General features: G+C 37.1%; 1 long non-coding RNA gene across 1 annotated transcript in view; it reads right to left on the bottom strand.

The window, feature by feature from the left end:
* The window catches only part of LOC145539090 (uncharacterized), a 201,096-nt gene extending 189,471 nt beyond the window's left edge, over positions 1 to 11,625 (bottom strand). The window contains exon 1 of the long non-coding RNA XR_014077567.1: positions 11,576 to 11,625. This is a non-coding gene — a long non-coding RNA (uncharacterized LOC145539090). The remainder of the gene's footprint in view (positions 1 to 11,575) is intronic.
* Between the last annotated feature and the right edge of the window lie 377 nt (positions 11,626 to 12,002).

The raw sequence follows: 12,002 nt of genomic DNA, 5'->3' as shown, positions 1-12,002 counted from the left end.
CAACAAGAGAAGCCACCACAATGAGAAGCCAATGCATCACAACTAGAGAGTAGTCCCCACTCTCCACAACTAGAGAAAGCTGGCTCTCAGCAACAAAGACTCAGTACAGCCATAAATAAATAAAAAATAATAATCTTTAAAAAATTATAAAAGACATTGAAAAGGACACAAGTAAATTGAAAAAGACTTAAGTAAAGAAAAAAATATTCCATGATCATGGATTGGAAGAACTAATACTATTAAAGTATTCATAGTACTCAAAGTCATTTACAGATTTAATACAATGCCTATCAAAGTTCTAATGGCATTCTTCATAGAAATAGGGGGAAAAATTAATCCTAAAATCCGTATGGAACTGCTGCTGCTGCTGCTGCTAAGTCGCTTCAGTCATGTCCGACTCTGTGTGACCCCATAGATGGAAGCCCACCAGGCTCCCCCGTCCCTGGGATTCTCCAGGCAAGAATACTGGAGTGGGTTGCCATTTCCTTCTCCAATGTATGAAAGTGAAAAGTGAAAGTGAAGTCGCTCAGTCGTGTCCGACTCCTAGCGACCCCATGGACTGCAGCCTACCAGGCTCCTCCATCCATGGGATTTTCCAGGCAAGAGTACTGAAGTGGGGTGCCATGACTGCAAATGATCCCAAATAGCTAAATTCTTAAACATGAACTTTGAAGAAGAAGATCAAAGCTAAAAACACCACAGTTCCTGATTTCAAAATGTATTACCAAAAAAAAAAAAAAAGATGAGAAATTAGACCATTGAACATATAATACAAAGCTCTAGTAATCTAAACAGTATGGTACTAGCATAAAAACAGATATATAAACCAGTGGAAGAGAAAAGACAGAAAATCCATACATTTATGGTCAGCTGATCTTCAATAATGGTGTCAAGAATAACAATCATTAATAAATACTGTTGGAGAAACTGGATATCTACATCTACAACCAAAGGAGTAAAATTGGACCCATGTCTCATACCATATAAATAACGAATTCAAGATGGATTAAAGGCTTAAATTTAAGACCTGATATTATAAGACTCTAGAAGTAAACGTAGGAAAACCCCTTGACATTGGCCTGTGCAATGATTTTTTTTTAAAAGATATGCTCCCCTAAGCACAAGCCACAAAATCAAAAATAGACAAGCGAGATTACATCTAACTAAAAGCTTCTGCATAGCAAAGCAAACAATCAACAGAGTGAAAAGGCAACCTAAAGAATGAGAAAAATATTTGCAAATCATACATCTGATAAGGAATTAATATTCAAAATACATAAGAACTCCTATAATTCCATAGCAAAATATAAAAGATAACCTGATTAAAATATAAGTAAAGGACCTGAATAAATACTTCCCAAAAGAAGACACAAATGGCCATCAAGTATACAAAAAGATGATCAGTATCACTAACCATTAAGGAAATTCAAATAGAAACCACAGCATTATATCACTTCACACCTCTCAAGATGGCAATTATTTAAAAAACAACAAAACAAACAAAACCAAGAGTAGCTGAAGATGCAGAGAAAAATGGAACTTTGGTACAGTTATGAGAGAATATAAAATGGTACAGCCATCATGGAACAGTATGAAGGTTCTTCACAAAATTAAAAATAGACTATTACATAGCAATTCCACTCTGAACATATATGAAATCAGTATCTGCACTCTCATGTTCACTGCAGCACTATTCACAATAGCCAAGATACAAAAACAATCTAAGCAATTGTCAGTGGATGAATGAGTGAACAAAATGTGCTGTATTTATGATGGAGCAGGATATGGCATCGTGCCTCCTCAAAAGAGCCTGAGCAGAGCTTTGGAGTGTTTGGTGTTCTCTCCCGAGTGTGCTTCAGGCCCAAGTGTATGTATATAAGAGAATATTCAGTCAGTTCTGTTCAGTCGCACAGTCGTGTCCGACTCTTTGCGACCTTGTGGACTGCAGCACGCCAGGCGTCCCTGTCCATCACCAACTCCCGGAGTTTAATCAAACTCATGTCCACTGAGTTGGTGATGCCATCCAACCATCTCATCCTCTGTCGTCCCCTTCTCCTGCCTTCAATTTTTCCCAGCATCAGGGTCTTTTCCTATGAGTCAGTTCTTTGCATCAGGTAGCCAAAGTATTGGAGTTTCAGCTTCAACATCAGTCCTTCCAATGAATATTCAGGACTGATTTCCTTTAGGATGGACTGGTTGGATCTCCTTGCAGTCCAAGGGACTCTCAAGAGTCTTCTCCAACACCACAGTTCAAAAGCATTGATTCTTCAGTGCTCAGCTTTCTTTATAGTCCAACTCTCACATCCATCCATGACTACTGGAAAAACCATAGCCTTGACTAGATGGACTTTTGTTGGCAAAGTAATGTCTCTGCTTTTTAATATGCTGTTTTGGCTGGTCATAACTTTCCTTCCAAGGAACAAGTGTCTTTTAATTTCATGGCTGCAGTCACCATCTGCAGTGATTTTGGAGCCCAAAAAAATAAAGTCACCCAATTTCCCCATCTATTTGCTATGAAGTGATGGGACCAGATGCCATGATCTTAGTTTTCTGAATGTTGATTTTTTAAGCCAACTTTTTCACTCACCTCTTTCACTTTCATCAAGAGATTTTTTAGTTCTTCTTCGCTTTCTGCCATAAGGGTGGTGTCATCTGCATATCTGAGGTTATTGATATTTCTCAAGTACTGCAGGCTCTCACATGTGAAAAGAAGAATTCATACTCTATGATGGTTGCCAAGGGGTGGGGAAATGAGGGAGTTAGGAAGATGTTAGTCAAAGGGTACAAAGTTGCAGTATGAAAGATGATTGTGTTCTGGCAACAATTGTAGTGTGGTAACTATAGCTAATAATACTCTATTGCCTACTGAAATGTGTGAAAGAGTAGAGTTTCAGTGTTCTTATCATACACACAAAAGTGCTAAATGCTGAGTTTATGGATATGTTAGTAGAATTCTTGGGTTTCACATCAAAAGCACAATTCATAGAAGGAAAACTAAGAAACTGGATTTCATTAAAGTTAATTTTTTGGGTGTGTGAAAATCTTGTGAGAAGGATGAAAAGACAAACTACAGACTAGGAGAAAAGATTTGCAAACCACATGTATGACAAAGGCTTAGTATCTATGATATATAAAGAACCTCAAAACTCAGCAGTTCAACAAAAAAGTACATAAACTATTTAGAGTATAGGCAAAGGAGGTAAAGACATATTTAATGAAAATGTATAGATGGCAAATAACCACATGAGAAAAACTCAACATTTTCAGTCATATGGAAATTCAAATTAAAGCCACAGTGAGCTATCACTATACACCATTAAAATAGCTAAAATAAAAGAACAATGACAACACCAAATGCAGCCAAAAATACAGAGAAATTGGATGACTTGTTATTGCTAGTAGGAATATAAAATGGTACAGTCATTATGACAAACAACTTGGCACTTTTTTCTAAAATTAAAAACACATTTACTGTACAACCCAGCCACTGAATTCTTGGGTATTTATTTCAGGGAAATGAACACTTACGTTCACACAAAATCTCTACTTGAATTTATACAGCAGATTTCTTTGTATTAAACAAAAATTGTTAACAGCATAGATGTCTTTCAATAGGTAAACAGTTAAACAAACCATGGCACAATCATATCATGGACTACACAGGTGGAAAAAACAGGAACACAGTATTGATACACACAACAAACTCAATGAATCTCCAGAGAATTACACTAAGTGCAAAAAATCTGCCCCAAAAGGGCTGTATGATTCCATTCATAGAGCATTCTTAAAATAATTAAACTCTAGAAATTAAAAACAAATTGTTTGTCAGGGATTATGGAAGGGATAAATGTCAGTAACCTCAGATATACAGATGACACCACCCTTACGGCAGAAAGTGAAGAGGAACTAAAAAGCCAATGTTCATAGCAGCACTGTTTACAATAGCCAGGACATGGAAGCAACCTAGATGTCCATCAGCAGACGAATGGATAAGGAAGCTGTGGTACATATACACAATGGAATATTACTCAGCCATTAAAAAGAATACATTGAATCAGTTCTATTGAGATGGATGAAACTGGAGCCCATTATACAGAGTGAAGTAAGCCAGAAAGAAAAACACCAATACAGTATACTAATGCATATATATGGAATTTGAAAGATGGCAACGATAACCCCATATGCGAGACAGAATAAGAGACACAGATGTGTAGAACAGTCTTATGGACTCTGAGGGAGAAGGTGAGGGTGGGACGTTCTGAGAGAATAGCATTGAAACATGTATATTATCATATGTGAAACAGAACACCATTCCAGGTTCGATGCATGAGACAAATGCTCAGGGCTGGGGCAGTGGGATGACCCGGAGGGATGGGATGGGGAGGGAGGTGGGAGGGGGGTTCAGGATGGGGAACACATGTAGACCCATGGCTGATTCGTGTCAATGTGTGGTGGGAACCACTACAATATTGTAAAGTAATTAGCCCCCAACTAAAATAATAAATTTATTTTAAAAAAAAAAGCCTCTTGGTGAAAGTGAAAGAGGAGAGTGAAAAAGTTGGCTTAAAGCTCAACGTTCAGAAAACTAAGATCATGGCATCTGGTCCCATCACTTCATGGGAAATAGATGGGGAAACAGTGGAAACAGTGGCTGACTTCATTTTTGGGGGCTCCAAAATCACTGCAGATGGTGATTGCAACCATGAAATTAAGACGCTTACTCCTTGGAAGGAAAGTTATGACCAATCTAGACAGCATATTAAAAAGCAGAGACATTACTTTGCCAACAGAGGTCCATCCAGTCAAGGCTATGGTTTTTCCAGTAGTCATGTATGGATGTGAGAGTGGAACTGTGAAGAAAGAGCCGAAGAATCGATGCTTTTGAACTGTGGTGTTTGAGAAGACTCTTGAGAGTCCTTTGGATTGTAAGGAGATCCAACCAGTCCATCCTAAAGGAGATCAGTCCTGGGTGTTCATTGGAAGGACTGATGTTGAAGCTGAAGCTCCAATACTTTGGCCACCTCATGTGAAGAGTTGACTCATTGGAAAAGACCCTGATGCTGGGAAGGATTAGGGGCAGGAGGAAAAGGGGCGACAGAGGGTGAGATGGCTGGATGGCATCACCGACTCAATGGACACGAGTTTGGGTAAACTCCAGGAGCTGGTGATGGACAGGGAGGCCTGGCGTGCTGTGATTCATGGGGTCGCAATGAGTCGGACACGACTGAGTGACTGAACTGAACTGAAGGAAGGGATGAAGAAGAGGGAAAAAGTGGGTGTGGCTATAAAAGGGCAACATGAGGAATCTGTGTTATGTTGTATATATTCTATATCTGGATCATATAAATTTTCACATCCTGGTTGTAATATCACACTATTGTTTTGCCAGGTGTTACATTGAGGAAAAAATAAAAGGTAACAAGGAAGGAATATTGAGGAAATAATTTTATAACCATATGTGAATCTATAATTATCACAAAATTAAAAGTTTAGAAAACATCATTAATGATTTTAAAGGAAGGAGCACAGAATTGAACTCAGAAGACCTAGGGTTTTGTTCAGTATCACTACTCAGGATCATGACCTTGAGTAAGTCACTTCAACTTTCAGAACCATAGTTTTCTAATTTGTACAATGTGTAGGTTAGACACATTGCCCTCTGAAATCAAGTTACAGTTACACAAGTCTCTGACAGGTTTTTATTTCTTAGAAAAGAGTATCTGCATAAAATATACCCATTTCTACACAACTAAAATAGAGTTCTAGCTCACTAATAGGGAAATTTCTAAAGTATTCTCAGCCCAGCCCAAGATAGCATTTCCCCATGACGTTAGAGATGAGAAACTAGTTTAAAATTAAATTAGAAACTCTACCTTCTCAGCCTATCCAAAGTCCAAATAAATATTTGCATTACAGAATTTTTTTTTATTTTTTCAGAAAGCGAAGCTTTTCCCAGACACTGTTTCACAAGGAAGGGAGACAACCCACACATATGTGGCAGGTCCTTTAATTCATTCTAACTTCAGCAGTGTTGGGTTTTGCTTAGTTATTAGGACTAAAACATTTACAGGCGTTTAGGACACACTTCTTCTGGTCTTCTATCACCAGTTGATTGGCTCCAAGATGTCTGTGTGTAAACCCACCGTTCTTGCTAGAAGCTAGTCTCTAATATGTTCTATATCCACACAGTGTTCTTTTTAAAAAAAAAAAAAGTTATTTCCTTTATTAAAATCTACAAGGTCTTCAAGGAACTTTCAAGAAATAAAATCATTTAAAGCCACATGACTTAAATTCACAAAGGTTTTTCTTAAATACTTGGAATGCCCTTATTCTGAGTTCAACTTGCATTGGTACTGATACATACACAAATTAATAGTGATACAATTCTGTGTGTATAATGTGCACAAAACTATGGAATAGATGAAGGTTTGGTAGCGGCTACTTGTGATTCTAACTAATTAACTATGGATATCATTCTATATGCTTAAATATAAAACTGGGGCCCCTAGGCTTCAAAGAAAAATAAACTTAACAGGGTTTGGGGACTCTGTGAAGATCTTTGTAGGTATCATGCTTGAGTTTTCCTTGGGAGTTCAAAGAAAATGCAGAGATAGGGATGGTTTATGTACTTTTTGTAATTTATTAATATACAAATTTTTATTAGAGCCCTATTATATGCCAAGTGCTATCTAAGTGATGGAGGGTGGTTTATAGACAAATAGATAAGTATCATAAGTGCTATGATAGAGGTATACAGGAAATTTTCTAACTCATATTTGAATTACTCTTTTTAATGGGCTTCCCTGATGGCTGAGATGGTAAAGTAACTGCCTGCAATGTAGGAGATCCAGGTTCTGTCCCTGGGTTGGGAAAATCCCCTGGAGAAGGGAATGGACAGAAGAGGACTACTACTCCAGTGGACTACTTACTCCAGTATTCTTGCCTGGAGAATTCCATGGACAAAAGAGCTTAGCAGGCTACAGTCCATGGGGTCACTAAGAGTCAGACACAACTAACACTTTCGGTTTCCACTTATTGCTTTTTAAATTCAGAACCCCATGTGAACAGTGACATGCATTGCCCCACACTGGGAATATCACGTGGGCCCAAAGAGTTTCAATTGTTGGCTTACTGGTATACTCAGAAATTTGTAAACAGCTAAAAATTTAAATCCAGAATGTCTGCTGCCAAGCAGCCCATTCACTTGTCAAGGTTGCTTGTGACAGAGTAGAGGTGAGAGTGGTCACATCACAGAATGACTGATATGTATCACAGGCTTAGCAGAAATCTGGTTCCAAAGGCCTTTCTGTGGAATGTTCTCCTACATAACTGTGCTTCTCTTTCTAGCGGCTCTGACTTTTGAGTTTTTCCTTCCTTCTCCAGTAAACCAGGCCATGTGCTATATAGAATTTATCCTAAACCCTGTCACATGACAATGAAAACCCAACTTTACTCTCTCACAAAACAGACTTCCTGGGTGATGTTGCAAAGGAAGTAATAAGAAAGTATGTTAAAATTTTCTCTCAGACTTACACAACACAAGAGACCAAGATTGTTGGAGGGAAATTGAGTATACTCGTGGACAGAGTGACCTTAGGTTCCCCATATAAACCCAACTTTCTCCATTCCAGACTGCTGGACTGTGTTAGCGTCTGGTTTGTCTGATTTGATTACGAGCCCCTTGGGCAAGAACTTTGTCTAAGTCTATGTTCTCTACAGCACCTAGCCCATTGTTGGCACCACCCGATGCCAAAGAACACTCAATCTCCATTAACAAATAATGAGGTTGACTTCCCAACTCAACATGATGAGGTTTCTGTCATTTCTATGCCAGTGTTCTTTCTGATTTGTATTTCATATTTATGTCTGGAGTGCAAGCTTCATGTGTTACTGAATCACCTCTGGACTGATCTTCTTTTCAGGAAATGTAGGCATGAAGTTGAGTATTTTTCAACCGCGAGTTTTGGGAACACAGACTGTTGAAATATGCTAGGCTACACGAAGGGGAAATGTTTCTGAGTCACTTTTTTTTCAGCAGTCATGGGGATCTGTGTGAGCCAAGGATGCAGACTGGTTAGCAGATGTGACCATAAAACCAGCAGGTCCCTTCAATGCAAATATTTCACTTTATTTTCTCTGTTCCCAAGGAAAATAGTCGGCTTTCTGGTCTACTAATGTCTTTTTAATATTACCTCTTTAAGTGTACTACTTATTTTCTCTAGTGCTGGATTAATTATTAAGTTTCTCTTCATGTTATATGAGTCTCCATATTGATTTTTATAGGCAAGAATCAGATATCACACATGGGATTTCACAACATAAACATAACAAAGGAATTTTCAGGGCAATTCCATCTTAACTCGACTAAAAGTGAAAATATTTTCCTAAAGAGAAGATATTTTAAGTATACGGTTTTTTTCTTGCCATTTAGCATGCCTTGTAAATTTTTTTGTTGGAAGTTAGATATGATGTATTGGGTAACAAGAACTAGGGTAAATAGGCCTTCAGTGTGGGGTTTTATGTTTAATCTATCTAGAAGTTGAGCTGTGCTCAATGTTTAAAGTAGGTGGACATACTAGAGGCTTCGAATACGTCTATTGCCCTTATTTTTGTCTCCTCTGTTGTCTTTGAACTTCCCTAAGAATTCCTCAGAGACAGGCTATGCCTTCCAGCCCTTTCAGTTGTAACCCTCTGTTATTTTACTGGAGCCCTACTGGAGTGTGTGGTGGGAGGAGGGAGAGTATTCAATAATCTTAAAATGAAATCTCAGTCTTTTAATTGGCCTGTGTCACTGAGCTGTGAACTTTATCAATATTTCTTAGCTTTACTCCCCATCTTAGATGAAACAAGATGGCTAGAAAGTGTCAGAGTTGGGTACATGCACTTCCCTGGATGGAATAAGGGTCTGGTAAAGTTTTATACCCTGAAGAATGGGCGTTTGTCATGGTGTATGTTCTGGGTGAGTTTTTAAATTGTGACTTTTTGTGCCTTCCACTGAAAGAGGCACAGGGGATCTTTCTTGACTTTTTACCAAGAGGATTTGATGGGGCTCCTGAAAGCAAACTATAAAAGTGTGAGGGCTCCTTTCAGACTGTGTCCTCTAGGAATTTCTCATTCTCTTGCAAGTCCATGATCAGCATCCAACAACTCATTAAAATTATTGCTTAATTCTTACTGTAAGTTTTGTAATGTTCCAATTATTTGTGCTGCAGGTAGGCAGATCTTGGTTATGACTTTCTTAGAGCTTTGGTTTGTTTGGTTTGAAGGTAGAGATTGACCTGAGAACTCAGTGCACTGCTGTGACCAAGAAAGGGTACTGTTTCTTTTTTTTTTCATATATTCATCTTTTTTCTTGTGAAGATGGGAGGAACAGCTTCTAAGCTGTTTAAATGTTGAAAATGAATGATTATATGATTTTTCACACATAAAAATTAATGTGATAAGGGAGTTGAAGTACTCCTACAAATAAGTGGGCTAAATATTATTTTAAATTATCTTCAGAGGCTATTTCTAATAATGATGTGAATAGGACAATTGAAATGGATAACAGAGTTCAGCAGAGTTTCCACTGGCCAAATTTGGAATACTTGATACTTTATAACAAATAATGAGTGAAATAAATTATAATACATTGAATAAAAATGACCTCACTCATAATGATACCCCAATATAATAACTTCAAGTATTTGGAACAGGGTGAGTGAAAAGCTCTTATTTAGAGAAAAATGAAAATAAATGTAGAAAAAACAATAAAAATTTTAAAAACCATTTTGCTGAGACCAAAGCAATGATTGATTCAAACAATATGTATTAATGGATACCAAAGCCATTGAAGAATCACTGGAAAACAAATATTTGTATACTCTCACAATATTACTCCAAAGAGTATTTACTAATCACAAAAGACAAAAGTACCTACACAATGAAGAAATCCAACAGATACCACCTTAACCAAGGCATCAAACTTAATTTTTCAAATTAGGATATATTTATTTCATCTATTTCCTGATATGATACTCTGTGAAAGATACAACACCACATCTGTTGTCCTGCCAAAAATGTTCTTTACCTGAATCTAATTATGAGAAAATACTCATTTTAGTAATAGTGTGCAAAACAATGATCCGATCTCTTTAAAAATGTTAATACAGTGAAAGAAAAAAATAGCTGGGAATTGTTTTAGATTAGAGGACAATAAGGAGATTTCATAACTAAATATAATGCATGACTGTTTCTAAGCACCTGGAAAGAGGGTATGAATAACTATGAAAGATTTTATTGGGGCAACTTTGGAAATATGAATATGGATTATACCTAGACAAAAGCATTATATTAATGTCATATTTTCTTATGATAATTATAATGAGGTTTCTGGGAGAATGTTCTTGTTTTAGGAGAGATGTGTTGAAGAATTGGGCTGAATGTTATGATGTCTACAATTAACTCTCAAAAGGCTGTGTATTAACAATTAATGAGTCAGATTGAAGGGTCCTTTTTTGCAGCTTTTCCATAATCTTGATATTTTTCAAAAGAAAACAATGGAAAAGTAAATGAAAGGAATGACAGTAGTAATAATTGTTATAAAATAAAATGCTTTATCCTTGTGGGTGTTAGACATCATAACAGAGAAAAGTTAAGCTTACCTTAGATAATAAATACACTGAACATTCTTTTAGCATGCTATGTGTAAATTAATTTTTTTGCAAATAAGATCCAAGTTATAGTAAAACAATCAGTCAAACGCATAGGAACATAAAGATTACAGTAGTTGGTCCAAAAATTCTTGGGTGAAAAACTTGTGAAAGAAATTTACAAGAGCTTTGGCAAACAGTTGTAGGAAATTAAAAGTAAAATTTCGGATGCAATAAACTCATATATATTCTATTTATGTAAACATAAAAAGCCAATAAAAAAGTTAACATCAAATATAAATAATTGCAATAAAATGCCCTCCTACTTTAATTAAAAGCTTTGCAAAAACCTATTTTCTTTCAAATCCTGCCATTTCACTATACTGGTTACTTTGAGAACTTGTGAAATGATGAAAATGTACCCTTAGCTTTGGCCCTGAAGATTTCCCTAAATAGGACACATTCAAAGACATCTTCTCTCCTGCAAATGATGGTAAAGTAATTACAATGATGGCAAAATCCAACAGAAAGGTCAGAACAAGTATTGCCGACTACTAGAAACTTTGTAAAGTGTGTTTGAGTAATTGTTTTACCCTTCCACATCATCTCCTCTGCTGGAGGAGTGTGCCAAGACCCCAGGGATAGGTTAGGCATTGTGCTCATAGACAGGGCAGGAGAGTAATAAGAGGTGAGTAGGACTGACTTTCCTATCTATCTGGGGTAAAGCATTGGATGATCTAGGAAGAGAAAAATCCTTCTGTGTTGAGCCATGCTTTAGAAGTAGCTTCTTTCCAATTAGTGTCATTTATAAACTACCTTTGCCCTGAGGAATTTCAAGACTTGATTTAAAAAAAAAAAAACAAAACACTTTACTTAATAAGCAGCAAATGTCACAACCAGGACTGCAGTGTAGACATCCATATAGAGTACAATAATTAACATACCTGACAATGTCTGGCCTCCTGCCCTCCCAAACTCCAAGAACGAGTAGTCTGTTTTTAAAGGGCTACATCACAGTCAGAGAAAGATACAATGAACTTCAAGGCTAACAGAAAACAAAACAGACAATGAAAAGCTGCTGTCCTTCCTTCCAAACCTTGCCCTTTTTTACATACTCTTTGATGCTGGGAACTAGGAAGGGATTGAGAAGCTGGGGAAATCGAGAAACTAGACCATGATTCATTTTTTTGACTCTTTGAGACTTATACTCTCATTTTCTTCTTTTGGAGCAGAAGACAAATATTTGCATCTCAGAATCAGATGAGGGAAAATAGAAGCGAAGGACCTGAGACTGGCTTCGGGAAGTCCTAAAATCCTAGCAAATTTTCGTCAGTTCCTGCCCCCACTAGAGAGAGCTGCTGCTCTGGCCTG

The sequence above is a fragment of the Giraffa tippelskirchi genome, chromosome 2, assembly GCF_054371585.1.
Source record: "Giraffa tippelskirchi isolate mGirTip1 chromosome 2, T2T-mGirTip1v1.2.pri, whole genome shotgun sequence".
Lineage (NCBI taxonomy): Eukaryota > Metazoa > Chordata > Mammalia > Artiodactyla > Giraffidae > Giraffa > Giraffa tippelskirchi.
Note: the sequence above shows the minus strand (reverse complement) of the source record. Positions and strands in the feature narration are given on the sequence as shown.